We start from the raw sequence: 6,104 nt of genomic DNA, 5'->3' as shown, positions 1-6,104 counted from the left end.
ATGGATGGATGGATGGATGGATGGATGGATGGATGGATGGATGGATGATAATTTTCTCATTACAGGTCAGATGTGTTGTGAAACATTCATAAAAGTTTGAAAGTCTTTAAGGTTTGAGACAAAAATCACATTTAAAGTAAACTTTTAACATCCATGGTAAAAGGTGACCTATTCGCACAGGATTAGTTTTACTTAGGGACCACATGTAATAAATAAATTACTCCCCAGTTTCTGCTTTTTATGCAGCGCATTCACACTGGATAACCAAAGCCCGAGATTTAGCTGAAATTTACGGAGAATCTTCCGGATTCGATTATTAAATAAAGTAGGCATATAGTCTTTGTCATGCTCTGGTCTGACTTGTTGTGTCGTTTACTTGCTGGATTGTATGTGGGAATGTGCAATATGTGTTTTTTATTGAATTATGTGTTTTTATTGAGTAATAGATGTTTTTTATTTTATTGTGGTGTTCGTGATGATCTCACGGCGGAGAGGAAAATTCAAAATGTCGGCGGTGTGGAAGTTTAATTTTTCGTTGGTGAGGATGTCGGATTCCAAAGATTGATGTCCTACGTTGAGCCTCGTTACATCGTCCACAGTCTGAGATATTTGTCCGACGTAACGTTACCCGAGTTACAAGCCGTCATTTCCGACGTCATTGACAAGCTAAAAGTCGATAGCACTTGGGTGAGTTTTACCACAGACATTTGGACGTCAAGTGTTAGCTCCGTTAGCATGATTAGTCTTACGGCACAATAGATAGACAAAAACTTTGAACTTAAAAAGTCTGTCCTTCATGCACAGGAGTGCAGAGGATCCCACACTCCAGCTATAGGAACCTGGAACAAGCCTCCACAAGTGAGACAGCATCGCAGGTGCCTAATGCTAATAAATAACATTTAACACTTTTCATTTAATATAAGTTAAAGTGCTATGCATATGGCTGTTACTGAATATATGTCACCAGCTCTTACAGCTGTTGCACAATTGTTGTAGCAAATAAGCCTAAATAAGAGGAATATGTTCTGACAATGGAACGCATATAAAATATTGTTAATCGGCCAAATAAATTTTAATATATATCGTGCAGTCTGTCTGTCTGTCTATCTATCTATCTATCTGATGTTAACATGCTGCGTATAGCGTAGCATCCACTTGATTTTGCTCCTTCTCTTCAACCTTTTCTTTTTTTTGGGGGGGGGCGACGTTACAGGTTGATGGGCTTTTTACTGGTTTGGGACACAAAAGGTTATTTATGCACTCCAATGCTGCCTCCATTGTCAAAAGCAAATAAAAATGCGCCCAGGAAACAAAAAACGTCTAATTACATATCAGATCCCACCCATTTCTGTCCAAATCACAGAGATGCCTGTTCGTATTAGATTAAAATTATCACAGGACCTCAGAGTTCAACAAAATATAGTAGGTAATTTGCGGGGAAATTTTTACTTTACAAATTACTGACATGGTCATTTGCACGGGATTAACAACACAGACAATCACCATAGTTATTACAAATAACATGTGGTCCCTGGGTAAAACTAATCCCATGCGAGTAGGGCTTAAGCCAGCATTAAAGGGTAAGATACGTGCACCAATTCCAGTCGTATAGATTTTATGTTTGTATATCAGAATGTGTATTTATGAATAAACTTTGCTCATTCTAAACCAAAATGTCTGAGAATTATCTTTGTGCTCATAGATAAAAATGTATGTATGTAAAAAAAAATAGATTTGTAAAATAATAATTACATAAGTTACATTTTTTTATTGTTGAGATCTGTTTATGGAAATAAAATAAAAAACTGTGTAAAACTGTGCTCAAGTTTCCTTTTGCATATGAGTTTTAACTTGCAAGTATGGATTATGACAGGAAGTTTCTTCCTCTCATCTGATCTGATGACGTCATGTTAATCATAAATTTAACAATCCAATCGAACAGATGGGTTTGGCTGTCGGGGTGAAGTTTTAATGAGCTGCAGGTCCTGGAAGAGTGGTACATTTTGACGATGGAGGACGGTGCCAGAGCTTCTGCGGCTCAGGAAGGCATTACTTTATGGTTTAGTGACACTACATCGCAAGGTTTTTATTCCACTTTGCTTTTATTTATTATGTTTGAATGCACACTTTGGAGTTGAACGGTTAATATTCAACTTGAATCTCCGTAGTGCTCGAAAGGTGTGCATTAGTTATCACATAATTTATTATTGAACATGCAGATATTTCCTTGTCTGTAATTTAAATTAGTTCAACCACTATTTCTAGAATTCACTGACATCTTGATTGTTTGTTCTGCAAAAACACAAAATTATAGTCTGCATAAAATACAGCATGGTTTTCTGGGAAACATACAAACTGGATTAAAAAGTGCCTGTAGATAAAAACCATAATCCCTGTGAGTTCTTTCTGTCAGGTACATGGCAGATTCTGCACACCCAGCACTGCGTAACTCCTCGACACATTCCAGCAGGAGTAATCTGCTTCACAGGAAAACCTTCTGCGGGGCAGAATCATGGGCGGGATTTTAATCAAAGTGCACGTCAAGAAATTTGAAAGGCAACGTGCTCGTAAGATGACACTGATCCCTTTAATAATCACAAAGAATTTATAACGTAAGGTTTTAGTTCACCTTATTTCTGCTCCTTGGAATGAAGCATTCACACTATTGTGATCCATTTTTCTTCTGTAAGTTATTCAGCGTGATTCTCGTCCCGCAGTTTTCATCTGTTTCAACAAATCATAATTCAAAATGTTCAGCTCTTTCAGGACAATCCTGCTGTGACTTTTGGTATTAGCACAACTTTAGCTTTTTGAAATATTTAGCCTTTTCAGCCATTTTTTTCTCACAGAAAATGAATTGAGCTCATTTTACATCCTTCAAATCTTTAGACCTGTTTACAATCTTTTACTACTCCTTTCACATTTTGTTCTGCTTCAGCTTCTTTCAGCTTCCTTCTGCAAATTTACACTTTTTTTCAGCTACTTTCAGCTCATTTCAGCTGTTTTTAAGCTGTTTTGTGCAGGATCTTTCTGCTTACTATAACAGTTTTGTGCTTCTTCTAACTTCTTTCTGCTTATTTTAGTGTATTTTTTTTGTTTCAGCTTTTTCTGCTATTTCAGCTGTTTAGCTGTTTTGTGCAAATTTTAGCTTTTTCAGCTAATTCCACATTTTTTTTGTGCTCAGTTCAACATTTTTCAGTCTAACTGGACAAACATATTCTTTCTGCTTCTTCAGCTAATTTAAGCTTTTTCTACCTTTTTTAGCTAATTTCAGCTGGTTTCAGATTAATTCCATGTTTTTGTAGTAATTTCTGCAATTTTCAGCCTAATTAACTTGTTTCTGTTCATTTCAGCTTGTTATGCTACTTTCAGCTCATTTCCACCAGTGTCAGTTATTTAAGCAAATCTTTAGCTGTTTTTATGCAAATTTTAGCCTTTTCCAAATTTTATGAGCTCATTTCAACTCTTTCCACTTCCTTCTGGTAGTTTAAGCTTCTTTCTGCCTTTTCAGCTTCTTTTCAGCTATATTTTGGATAATTTCAGCTTTAAAAAAAATCTTTTTATGTAATTTCATATTTTTTGTGCTCATTTCTGCTTATTTAAACCTAATTTAACAAATATGCACCTTTCTGTTTTCTTTTGCTAATTTAGGCTTGTTCTTCCTTTTTCAGCTACATTGCAGCACGTTTTTAGCTAATTTTACCTGTTTTGCTACTTCTTAAGCAATAAGCATTCACACTGCATTTTCACAGGAAATGCAATTTCTCAAGTTATTATTGACTTTGGGCTTCTTTCTTTTTGTAAATTGTCTTGAAAATATTAAATGTCACATGTTGCAGGTTTCTGGACTTGTTTGGAAAGTGTTGGTGCTTATTTGAGCTCACTCCAGTCTGCCATGTCTCTGTTGATCAAACAAAAATGCCACATTTGTTCAGTTTCAACATCCGTCAACATTAGTAGAATAGCCTGACCTCCACCCCGCACTCATCCTGTAATTGGCTCGTTGCCTTCATTGATTTATTGATTTGCTTAGTTTTTTTGGTCTTCAGCTACAGAAACAAAGTCCAGCTTTGTTTTTGAAACTTTTCAAACTCGGTCATGCTGGGAAAAAGGTATTGCCCTCCCTGCAAAGTCCATGCTCAATAATCCAGGTATACAATCCAACAATTTTCAGTCAGGTCATCTGGACAGTTTATTTTTTTGTGTGTGCTGAAACGTTTCACCTTCCATCCAGAAGGCTTCATCAGTCAAGGAAACGCAAAACACAAAACTGATTCTTCCCCGAACAGCTTACTCCAAAGTGGAACAAACTAGTTATGTTGGTGTAAGATGGTCTCTTTGGCACGCCCCCTCCTCTGGTGCCAGCCCCCTTCCTCGTCAACAGTCATGTCAAACTGGTTTAAAACCAACAAAGTCCATGCTCAATAATCCAGGTATACAATCCAACAATTTTCAACCAGGTCATCTGGACAGTTTCTTTTTTGTGCTGAAAAGTTTCACCTTCCATCCAGAAGGCTTCATCTTCATCCACTTTGGAGTAAGCTGTTGGGGAAAGAATCAGTTTTGTGTTGTGTGTTTCCTTGACCGATGCAACTATTGGGTTTGTTCCTGCCTGATAAATCCTGACAGCATCAGTATTGGTATCGGTATCTGTATCAACATTGGCTATACTGGCTCTTATTTACTTGGTATCGAATCGATTTTGCATACCACCACTTGCCTTACTACTACTTCTACTATGGTACTAATATGGTATTAGCATCCTCAGTAACTTTTATAGGTGCACCATTGACAGGCTGCATCACAGGGTGGTACGGGAACTGCACCAGTCAGAAAGCTCTGCAGAGGGTAGTGCAAACAGCAGAGGACATCACTGGTAGCAGTCTCCACACCATCCAGGACATCTACCACAACCGATGTCTGCGTAAAGCACGCAGCATCATTAAGGACCACACCCACCCAGCACAAGGACTCTTCTGTCCATTACCCTCAGGCAGACGATACAGGAGTCTGTCTTTGGGCCTTTTTGTGCGCTATGGCAGTTACTACCCACAAGCTGTCTGATTACTGAACTATTGACAATAGCATTGCACTAAGCCACATCTGTGACAACCAATATGTTTATTGCTGCTGCACTATGTGGCTGTATCATGTATGTCACTATCATCATAATTCATCTCAATGCCACTCACAACCTGTGAAGTATATGTTAGTTATGTTCAATGTATATCATGTGCACTGTAGCTAATATAACTAACTAACTGTGAAATATTTATTTATACCAATTCATACTTGCACCGTTATATTCTACCATGTTGTTGTTTACTTTTTCTTTTTTTTTTTGCACCTTGTAAATATTATGTTTCTTTTCATTTTTGGTACTTTATTTTGTACTTTTATTGCATGCCTTAGTTTGTTTTAATTATTAATATTATTTTAGTGAGTTGAAACTGCATATGACAAATAAAGAATAAACTAAATTATTAAACTACTTCACACTCAGAATGTGAAAAACCTAATGCAACATTGAGACTGAGAAAACATCTGGGCCATGCTGCGTTCAAGTTTTTATTTCCTGGTTGGTTCAGAGGGCTGTGTTGTGACCAAAGGAACAATGTTATGATGTGCTCACCTTCCTTGCTGATGCGGTGTCTGATATCCTGTGATGTCCAGTTCTTTCATGTTCATCAAAGCCAGGATTATATTTGATGTCTATCTAACCCTCACCATCAAACGCTAAGGGAGTTTTATTAAATCAGCTGTTTGCTCTTATCGATGCAACAACATGATTACCTGGATATAAGAACGTGTGTTCAGCAAACAAACTGCTTCAAGGAGGGCCAGGACTCAAATCATGCCACAAACACAACTTCCTGATAAATTTCTGGGTTTTTTTTATATACAAATACTTCAAACAAATGTGCGTAACTTTTAAGACAAGATTATAAACTATCTTAAGATCCTCTGTTGATTAAAAAAAAAAGAAAAATCATTGCATTCTCTTCCTTGCTAAAACTTAAAAACTTGAAGGCTGCACACGTATCCTAGAAGTTTTAGATTTTATTTTGTAGACTTTAAAAATACATATTTTAGGTCTGGTTACA

Source organism: Nematolebias whitei, chromosome 11, assembly GCF_014905685.2.
Source record: "Nematolebias whitei isolate Nwh7 chromosome 11, NemWhi1, whole genome shotgun sequence".
Taxonomy (NCBI): Eukaryota; Metazoa; Chordata; class Actinopteri; order Cyprinodontiformes; family Rivulidae; genus Nematolebias; species Nematolebias whitei.
The sequence above is the reverse complement of the archived record's forward strand: the minus strand, read 5'-3'. Positions refer to the sequence as shown.